This window comes from Callospermophilus lateralis, chromosome 15 (genome assembly GCF_048772815.1).
Source record: "Callospermophilus lateralis isolate mCalLat2 chromosome 15, mCalLat2.hap1, whole genome shotgun sequence".
NCBI lineage: Eukaryota > Metazoa > Chordata > Mammalia > Rodentia > Sciuridae > Callospermophilus > Callospermophilus lateralis.
Window position 1 is genome coordinate 79,180,365 of NC_135319.1, and position 11,175 is coordinate 79,191,539.

General features: G+C 42.3%; 1 protein-coding gene across 4 annotated transcripts in view; it reads right to left on the reverse strand.

Annotated features, from left to right (window-relative positions):
* Positions 1-10,749, reverse strand: part of Ablim1 (actin binding LIM protein 1) — a 137,056-nt gene extending 126,307 nt beyond the window's left edge. For all 4 annotated transcript variants that reach the window (XM_076834289.1, XM_076834287.1, XM_076834285.1 and 1 more), the window contains exon 1: positions 10,615-10,749. The gene's annotated coding sequence lies outside the window, so the exon portion shown is untranslated. The remainder of the gene's footprint in view (positions 1-10,614) is intronic.
* Positions 10,750-11,175: the final 426 nt, after the last annotated feature.

An 11,175-nucleotide genomic window follows, 5' to 3' on the forward strand; every position in this document is an offset into this window, starting at 1 on the left:
GCTACCCTGGCAGAGCATAAAGGGCACCTGGACATGACTCTGAGCCTATAATCCCATCTTTGTTCCTGAAAACACCCAAATTCCAAGGTAGTCACTCCATTTACTTAAAATCTTTAGTCCTTTAGACTCTTCTGAACAATGTGGTGATGTCACTTTCCGGACCTGTATGTCTAGGTCAAATCATGGGTTATATTGCAATGGAAAGAAAGTCAAACTCATTGGGTTTAACCACTTCCCAAAGTGGTCAAATTAAATTAAAATTAATTAAAGAGTTAGAATCTCCAGGATATATAAAGAACTCAAAAAACTTAACACTGTGGGCTGGGGATGTGGCTCAAGCGGTAGCGTGCTCGCCTGGCATGCATGTGGCCCGGGTTCGATCCTCAGCACCACGTACAAACAAAGATATTGTGTCCGCCGAGAACTAAAAAATAAATATTAAAAAAAATTCTCTCTTTCTCTCTCCCTCTCTAAAAAAAAAAAAAAAAAAAACTTAACACCAACCAAACTATCCAATCAATAAATGGGCTAAGGAACTGAACAGACACTTCACAGAAGAAATACAATTTATCAAAAAATATATAAAAAATGTTCAACATCTCTAGCAATTAGGGAAATGCAAATTAAAACTATTCTAAGATTTCATCTCACTCGAGTAAGAATGGCAATTATCAAGAATATAACCAACGATAAGTGTTGGCGATGATGTGGCGAAAAAAGTACACTCATACATTGCTGGTAGGACTGAAATTAGTACAATCACTCTGGAAAGCAGTATGGAGATTTTGCAGAAAAATTAGAAATGGAACCACCATTTGACCCAGCTATCCCACTTCTTGGGTTTATACCCAAAGGACTTAAAATCAGCATACTATAGTGACGTAGCCACAGCAATATTTATAGCAACTCAATTCCAGGTAGCTAAACTATAACAGTAAATGGATAAAGAAAATATCCATTTATATACACAATGGAATATTACTCAGCTTTAAAGAAGAATGAAATTATGGCATTTGCAAGTAAATGGACGGTGTTGGAGAATCATGCTAAGCAAAGTAAGCCAATTCCCAAAAACCAAACGTTGAATGTTTTCTCTGATAAGCGGATGTTGATCCACAACAGCTGGAGTGGGGTGGGGGTAGGGAAGAATGGAGGAAATTTAGATTGGCAGAGGGGAGTAAGGAGAGGAATGTGGGGGTGGGAAGGACAAGGGAGTGAGACGGACATTATTACCCTATATACACGTATGATTGCACAACCAGTGTGACTGCATCACGTTCGGCTAGAGGAAGGAGAAGTTGTGCTCCACTGGTGTTCAGTGGGTCAGAATCTATTCTACTGTCATGTACAACTTGCGATCTTGAACTTGCAATCTTCCTGCCTCAGCCTCCAGAGTCTTTGGGGGTTATGGTTTGCACCACAACGTCCAGCAGGTAATACAATTTTACTTAAAAAGTAAACACAGAAAACTCAAATTCACAGGAAAAAAAATCTTCCAATTTTCATCCATTTTGCTCCATAAAAATCCTGTATTTTGTAAGGGCTCATGTCCTACATGGGATGATGTTGACCTGGTAGACACTTACAAAATACAGAATATGTCCTGAACACTACAAATAATCAGAGGAAAGGACTTCAAAACACCCTCTCATTTTAACACCCTCTAAAACATAGTTAAGACTCACACTGATAAGCGTTAACAGACGATTAAAACATGATTCTATGTGAGGGTCTCTGCCAGTGGTACTCCAAGACAAAAGCTCATGTGGTCTAATCCTAATTTTTTTCCCCACAGACATCCAGTGTTCAGACGTCTCTTTAAATTGATGTGGCTATAAATAGCATAGGAAACTACTTCCACGATTGAAAAGAAAGTTACTGTAAGTAATATTTAAAGAGCCAGCTCTTAAATGACAACAGGAACTCAGGGTTCCATTAGTTTCTAGTAGAAATGTGTGCACTCCAAGATTGGTATCCACTCTGTCCTACCTCTGTCCTTGTCACTCATTGCCTTGAACCCTGCCCACACAGAGCACGCTCCCCCTCTCTAGTCCTGGGAAGTTCAATGTTCTGGAACGTCCATGCTTTATGTTCACATCTTGTCCTCTCCTCGGCTACACCCTCAGCCCCGGAGCTCTAGGTGGTATCTGACTTGCTGTGCTGGCGACTCGTCCTCATCTTACTTGTAGACCCCTTGCTTTCTGCCAGATCCCCAGTCCTTCAGGGGCAGTATGGTGTCACACCTACCTGTCAACTCTCCATACCAGCTGAGTAAAGGGATAGGTGACAGATGCTCGGTGAACATTTCACAGGGCCAGGATCTGAAGGCTATTAAGAGTTAATATTCCCGGGTGGTTCTAATGCAAAACTTAAGTGACTCTTAGAAAGAAAGTGAATCTGCTCTTTGCAGTAATGAAGTTCATTTAATTGACTTCTGTTACAAAGAGGAATTGGGTGGTTACATCTGCATCCTTTATGTCAGCTCAAACTCTCTCGGAGAGGTGCGTGGGAGAGCCTTTCCTAACTGCTGCCCCTTCCCCACCACAAACACACAAAGACCCTCCTGCTGCATGCTCACGCTGCTCTTTTTATTGTCCCTTTATTCCACCCACCACAGTTGGTAAGTCATATTTATATGGTCAGCTGAATCACTGACAGCCCCAGAAGGCAGAGATAATATCTAATTTATACGTATAACTTAAGTATATAGAACTTATTTTGGAGTGCCTGAGCACTCGAACATTTTTCTTTCAACAAACAAATGCTGTTTAAGCTCAGAATGCACACAATGCCCCTAGATTAGCCAAGCTTTTCATCACCGATGATCATTGGATTTCAGGTTTCAGCCTTGAGCTTATAAATGCAGAGATGAATTGTTGAATGGATTCAGCTTGGCATGTCTGCAGCCATCCTGAACTGTACCCGCCATGACTGCCCCAGGGTAAACCTCGTCAGTTTCTCCTGCATACTTTCCCAGCAAACTACAAATAGGCGAGACCATCATCGTGGTGTGTGAAGCTTCAGGACTGAACCCGGAGCCAGCAGTGCTTGACTCAGATATTAGCTTAAGATAAAGCAGGTATATTCTGGCTTGGATGAAGTCACTTTTGTGCTAACTCACACATACGCCCCTCTTGCTGACCCAAACTGCAGGGATCCAACTGGTTTTGCTGTCACCTAGGACCAACCTTTTGTCTGGAAGTCCCCCAATAAGTTACCCTCTGTGCAATCCTAGGTCTGTCTCTTTCTCTTTGGTCTTACAACCCCTCAGGCCCAGACCTCGTATGCCAGGAGCAGGTTTTTCCAGAACAACTGTCGAATAGGGAATTTGTGCTCTTGCTTCTTTTGCCCTATTCAGCATTCACGGGGCACACCTGGCAGCCATGATGTTTCCTGTCTCCATGCTACTAGTCAGTATGTTTTCCCCTTAGCTGAGTGTCTCATACCTAAATTCTATATTTAATGAGGCTGTTCTGAATAGAAGCCCAATTCTAGGGAATTTCCAAGGCCCCAAGGGCCAGGATGGAACCTATCAGGCAGCTGAAATGCCCTTTCTTTTGTTCTTTTCATACAAAGTCTACTTTTCTCTCCACCACCCCACCACCTGTTTAGATAAAAATTTTCTGCTCCGTGCCCAACAAAATAGTGATTCTCAAATTCGGTTGTCAGATATTTAGTTAAGGAGCTGGTTGGAAATGCTATAGCTGCAACTAGAGATGCTAAGTCTGGGGATAAAACCAGAAAACTGGATTATTAACCAGCATCTGGTTTACTCTGGGGTAGGTGCTTCCTGGACCACATTTTAGAAATGCTGCTGTAAGGGCTTTGCCAGTTTAACTCCTCCCCTGGGAGCTTCCAACCCGAACCCATGGCATCTCCTGATACATCCCAACTACAGGGGTCCCCCACTTTTCACTGAAGGGTCTGCTACTTGCAATATGAATACAGAGAAATTAAGAGTTTTAAAGGCTGCCACTGGTTCTCAGGTTCATTTTAAATACTCTTTTCTGGTTTTCATGATTGATTGCAGGACTCTGGGGGAAAGGCTAAGGAGAAGAATGTTTGCCTTACAGAAGGACACTTAGAGACAGCCCCAGGGCTGGATGTAGCTCAGTGGTAGAGTGCTTTCTAAGCCTGCACAAGGCCCTAAGTTAATCCCCAGTACTGAAATAAATTGATAGCTAGATAACTTAAATTCTTCTCCCAAGTCCTGCCTGGGTTTAATGTAGACAAAAAGATTTTAAGGTCATGATCTTATCAAGAAATCCTATTTTGCCCTTTACTACTCAGTCTATACTACCTCTCTGTACACAAAAACTCTTCTTGGATTAAAAAGAAAAAAAAAATTTCTCTAGAATCAATTCTTCCACGATACTTTCCAAACTACACCCAAAACTCCACTAATTCAATCTAATCATGGCAGAACAATCTCAGTTGAAATGTTTGATGACATTTTCAAAAGTGCAGTTGTTCTACTCTTCGGTAGCTGTCATGGTTTTAATACAGCAAGACCACAGGAGACTGCCTCTTCCTGCAGATGCAAATCCAAGCACACCCTTCAGACCAGAGCTTTCCAACTTGCCCAGTTTCCCTCCTGTACCAGCTTCCCCATTGCCTGCCATAATTTCCCTCTGCTAATTCTATTTCCTTATATTTTTACTAGTCAGCCTATTTTTATTGAATATGATTATTTTCAAAGACAAATGTATATCACTATCAAAAAATCAGCATCACTTCCCTGTACATAAAGCATCTGTTGAAATAAATACTAACCAGCATAACTAAATTTGGACCTCGATCCCATCTCTCTGGGCTTAAAAGCTGTTCTCTCTTTGTTGTAAAGAACTTCAGGTTCATGAAATTAGGGCTGTAGAAGAGGAGAGAGACTGGAATGCTGCTTCTGGAAAGCACGGGAAACAATCCCCTGCTTCCACACTTATGAAGACTAACTGAAATAAAAAAGCCAAGGGTTTAAAGCAGAGTGAAAACTAAGCAGTAAGAAGAATGGCTTGAGAGTGGCCTTCAGCACAAGCTCTGTCACCTGCTGCCTCTGCCAGGTACAGGTGGCTCGGATACCTTTACTTGAACTCTCTCTTTCCAGATAAACTCACCATCTAGTAACCATTCGAGAGTATACATCATAGGAGGCACTTGGTAAGGCTGGTTGACCAGCGATGCCATCAGAAACATATACTAATATTCAAGCTCCAAAGAAATACATTGTTTCTGCTCATCCAGCCATTCCTTGACTTACCAAGCACCCATCCGGTCAGGCTGTGTGCCAGGCCCTGGGTATAGAGTACTGAACAAAAAAGGGAAGAAAAAATAGCTCTGCCTTCAAGGGGCTTACTTTCTAGTAGGGAGCGAAGAAAAATGAATAAGAAGATATGCTAAACAATTATAGGTGTTAAGGGGAAAAAAAGATATTGGGAATAGTTGAAATTTTGTATAAAATAGTCCAGAAAAGCCTCACTGAAAACAGAAAGTTTGGCTAAACAGGTTTTCTTGGTTCTCTAGGCAACCTCCTGGTCCTTGGCATTTTCTAAATGCTCTAGAAACTTTGGGGCAGGAAGATGCAATGGATCTAGGGCATCACCCTGAAAAATGCTCAAGAGCAACAAAATAATGAATAATATATCAAAATAAGGAAGAATAAAATGAACAATATGAATGTAACTCACATATAAAGAGATACTTTGAAGAAACAGACATTTTCCCTGTTAGAAGCTATTCTACCCAGAGAAGAAACCTGCACAAATACCAACATAGCCACATCCCAATGGACACAAGTAGCTCAAATTTGTTTTTATGTTTCATCTTCTCTCAGAGCCGGAATACAAATGTGATGCAGAAAAGGGGATGCATTAAGAATAATCATGTCACCAGAGCCATGTCACAGAATGCACAGCATGAACACACCTCCTTTAAATCTGTGGAGTGGTTGCTGCTGATGGGCAAGGATGGAAGGCAAAGCTATGAGCATGAAAGACAGAACAGTTCCACTCAGAGCCCTGGAATCACACTCCGCTCCCACTGGGTTATCATAACAACAGCAGGAGCTTTGGGGATCTCCTTGGCATTTAATTACAGGATCCATCAATTACACGACCTTCTTCATCTCATTATCAGATGGGTACATTTTCCAAGGGGACGAGTGGGAATTAGGTTCTACTTCCTTCAGACGCTGACATGCTTTAACCTTCAGTTCCTGCCTTTTGTGCCATCCCTGGGAAATCTCACACGTGACCATGTTGCTACTGCCACCATCCAGATGCTAGTCTTCCAAATCCTTCCTCCCAGCATAGACCAGTTCCTCTCAAGTGCTAGCCCTCTGCACTCTGGATGTACCATGTGGACTCAACTTCCCCTTAATATTCTCGTTATCTCTCTCCCCTGCACTGCCCCACCAAAGGACTCCTGTGTTTCTTGCTGGTACAACTCCATCTACCCAAGCAGTCCACGGGAAACCTGGAAGCTTCACTCTTCCCATTCAGGAGTCACCAAATCCTGTCAACTGTAATCTGAAGTGCCGCCTGAGTCTTTTCCTTCATCTCTGTCATACCTGCTGCTACCTTACAATTATTCCCACCTGGATTACCAGAACATCTTCCCCATGGTTCTCCTGGCCTCGGTCTGCATCCTGTATGCCTATCTCATCACTTAGTATAATCAATGTTGCTTATTGATCTCTCTCCAAATGGTCCCCGAGTCCTCTGAATATGATATGATGTGCTATCTCTTTCTATTCTATACCTTTAACATAATATCCTGCATGAAGTCTATGTTCAATTGACATTTAGTAAATGAATGAATAACGCCTGGACCACAGATCCCAAAGTGTCAGACTTCTCAGGAAAAGGGATGGGTTAACTAGCAAAATTACCGCTCACCAACCTTGCTCCTGTTACAGTCAATTCTGTGAATTCACAGAGACTAAAAATTGATTTAAGCATGTGCAGTAATCTCTATCTTCTTCACAGCAACCATTTCTGATTTTCTTGCTTTTTTAGCTCTCATATAAGATGCCCAGTGTCCTTCTTTCAAGACCCGTTTTTAGCAAAAATCACTTATCCTTGCTTTTAATTGCTACAATGTTTGCATTTGAAGACTTCCTTTTTAACTACAGAAAACCACCTCTTTAGAAATGCTTTAGAAATAAGGCTTTATTAACATGGTACTATGCAAAGGACAGTTGGGTAGGAAGGAGGGGTCAGAATTCCAGGGAGAATTCAGTCAGCACTTGAACATGCCTCTTGGTCAGCCAGCTGTTGACCAGAAGCCCAAGCTTCTTTTGGTGCATGCTCCCCATCCAAAGTCCTCTGTCCCAGGACATTAGTTCACTTAACTCTCTGAATATCACGACTCTACTTAAGACATAACAGAAAGAAAATGAAACAGTTGTTTTAGGACTCCACTGCACTAAGATCATGTGGGCTAGGGGGACACCTAGAGTCATGATCTGATTGGGATGCAGGAGGAAGGGCTCTGGACAGAGAGAAAGCCCTACCCAGACAGCCACAGATGATGTTCTGAACCAGTGTGGACAAGGACCCTGACCTCAACTTTCTGCTCAATTTTTCTGTAAAAAATTTCTGTCTAAAATTGCTCTAAAAATGAAAGTCTTTTAATTTAAAGAAAATTAAAACAAAACGAAGGGAGGAGGTGAGGGGGGCAGGCCCCGGCCAATGAGAAATTTCTTGTACTGGAGAGAGTGGGAGATATCAGAGCACTTGTTGTGTCTTCTGCTCTTCCCAGCTGTATCCTCCCTCCAGATCCTCAGACACTCAGTAATGAGTGAAGTTCAGTCTAAAGCTGCTAGTGTTAGTGGGACTTTGGAAAATGGGAAGAGGAACGATGTCCAGCAATGAGAGAGGCTTAAATACTCACAGGGGAAGATCAGGAATTTGGTACTAGCAAGAATTTGGAGTGAGAGGAGATGATAAGAATGCAAATCTCAAGGCCCTGTCCAACATGGTGGCCATTAACCACGTGCCTATTAAGCACTGAAAATGGGACTTGTCCAAACTGAGAGGGTTAAACTAGTATGAAAAAAGTCAAATATCTCAATAATTTTATACTAATTATATGTTGAAATGATAATATTTTGGATACAGAGGTTAAATAATATATATTATAAAAATTAATAGTACCCTGTCCCTTCTTGCCTTTTTTAATGTAGTTATTAGAATACTTGCAATTAGACACATGGCTTTGCATCATATTCCTCTAGAATCCCGGAGAAAGTCATGGGGTCCCTACAGTCTATGGTCTAGGGAGCTTAAATGACTTTTTATTTTTTGGGGACATCAAGGAAGAAAGCAAATTAATAAAAACATTAAAAAGAAAAGAGGGTGACCCTCGAAAGTTAGGATGTTAGACAGTGACATTGACAGATTAAATGTGAGAAAAATATGTAAAAATAAATGACCCATTTATTTTAGCAACATTTTGTTAAATTGAAAAATAATTCCTACAAACAGCAAGCACTCTTAAAATAGGATTTAATCTAAGTAAAAATTTAACTTTTCAGGAATACATTTATAACATGAAACAAAGTATATGGTATGACTTCGCAACATAAATAAGTTAGTGGTAACTTAAACTAGAAGAGAAAAATGCAAAAAAACAAAAACAAAAACAAACAAACAACAACAAAAACCCCAACCCTACAGGGGTTGGTGGATGTGTATTCTAACACCTTAATGTGCTGAATAGGGACTGCTCAGATCATTCACAGTAGAAACAGCAAACACACACAGGGCTGCATTCATTTATAAGATGTATTTATTTAGTACCAAATTTACCCCTCGAGCTATGTTTTAGGAAATTTATGAGCAGAATATGTGTGTGTGTGTGTGTGTGTGTGTGTGTGTGTGTGTGTATAGAGCCAACTCTGTTATCTGAACTGGTTGCAACCAGAAGACAGTCTTTTCTCTGACAAGCTATTCAAGTGGCTTCAGTACCTCTTGGTTCTATATACCTAGATGGTATTCTGAATTTGGAATCTGTAACTCTGACCTGGGGTAATTTAAATGACATACAGTCTCTTCTCTATTTTATAGTAAGGACACTGAGTCACAGAGATGAATAACTTGCTTGAGACCACAGAGCTGCTTACTGGCAATGGCAGGACTCATGCCACATGATGGTACCCTTGGCATCCTGGGTGTGGCCCTGATGTTTCCTGATGACCACCCTAGGTTGTCTGAAAAACTAGGGTTTATTAAATTTACTCAGAGAGGTTTCAGAGAGGATTAACTAATCTCTATATAATGTGTGTGAAAGCATTTTTTAAAATCTTTTCTTTTTTTTGGAACTGGGGGTTGAACCCAGGGCTTTGCAAATGCAAGGCAGACACTTTGGCCACAGAGCTTCATCCCAGCCCTGAAAGCTTTTTTGTAAAAAATGAATTTGTATATATTTAAGGTGTACAGCATATTATAAGATACACACACAGTAAGATGATTACTACGTGGAACAAATTCCCTCAGATCACATATTACCCTGCCCCTCCGTGGCAAGAATAGCTATCACCTGGTCTTTAGGGAAATATGTACAAGATACAATCATTAACTATGATTTTGAACTAAGCACTGGGGGGGCTCAGCTCCTACCCCGACCTCTTCTCACCCCAGCCTCACATGCTAGTGCTCTCTCCTGAAAAGTGTACAGTTAATTAGTGAAAGAAACAGTGGTAGCCTTCAGAAAAGCGCCCTCCCCCTTTTTTCAGATATTTGAAGGTCACTGGCTTAAGGCCGCCACGGCCATGGCTTAAGATGGCATTACCGAGTCTCTATAACCTAAGACACTCAAAATGAAGCCCATTCCCAGGAAGGAGGTGGTGACCACATGCAGGGTACAGAGAAAAGCTACAAACAATCTCAGAGTCTGCCCCTCCCTTCTATCTCTCCCTACATCCTGCATCTGCATCCTGAACTACCCAGACACACCCTCAGCTCAAGTAACCTGCTTCTCAAATCAACACACCAACCACTCTCTTCCTCCTCTTCTTCCCAGTCAGTCAAGCCCTGGTTCTGCAATGACAGGCCAGGAATACTTTGCACCACGATGCCAACTTTGTGAACCCCAGGAGCGGGGCTGGTTAGTTAATGGAAATCAACCTCAAATTGGGAACTTTTATGGGTGACAGATAATTCTCTGCTTGGAGAGCTCCCAAATGTTCCTGATTAATTCTTGCTTCTATACACACACACACACACACACACACACACGGAAGCTAATGACCTAGCACACCAATTGTACAGAGTTCCAGGCCTCCTACCACTCATGGATATGGGATGAGGCGACTTTGCAGTAGGAGTTCCTCTTTCTAGAGAAAAAGAAACAGAAGTACAAAACTGGTTTTCATTGCTCTTCCCAGAGCTAGTCCCTCTCCCGGGATTAGGGACCTCAGTGTGTCCCCAAAAGGCCATGAACCATCGGTCTTGGGAACACCTGGTTTCCCCTTCAGGCCTAACTGAATCCTAAACTAGAGGCAAGTGGTTCCAGGACTTCTGAGGGCACTGACGTATCCTCCAGGGGCCTGGGATGACACTAAGGGGATGGGCACTGGTGGTGACGTGCCACTGAGCCAGGATGCTGGAGACACTGTACCTTTGCAGGTAAAACATTTGATGTGGAAATGTCTGGTCTGGACCCGGAGCACTTCGCCCTTGCATGGCTCCCCACATTTATGGCAGTGAATGACAGGCTTCTCTGATGGGTGGTGAGGGTCCTGCGGGTGGGCCACTGGAAGAAAAAGGAAAAGATCCAGGTGATGAAGGGGGCATTTCTACAAGTGTCCTCACAGTGAGCATAAACATCCCCACCATTTGGTATCCAATGAGCGACAAGTCAAATCAAAAAACATGGCATCCACCCTCTGCTACAACCACTGGGTCCACAAATAACTGATGGCGATGGCTTGAACAGTCCATTACAGTGACACGAGGCTTATTCCTCTGTGGAGCCTGCTGTCCTGCCCTTTCCTCCCCAACTCCTCCAGCGCAACATAACTGGACCATTAAATGCACACTCTTGTTTGGTTCAAAATTCTCTATCTTTGCAGTAAGTCTTTTCCTTGACTCAGCACATTTCAGCAGCTCACTGTAGACCGTGAGGTCCCTTGAACGTGGGGACCATTTCTTAGAGTTCATGCTTTTTCTCCCCAGTGAT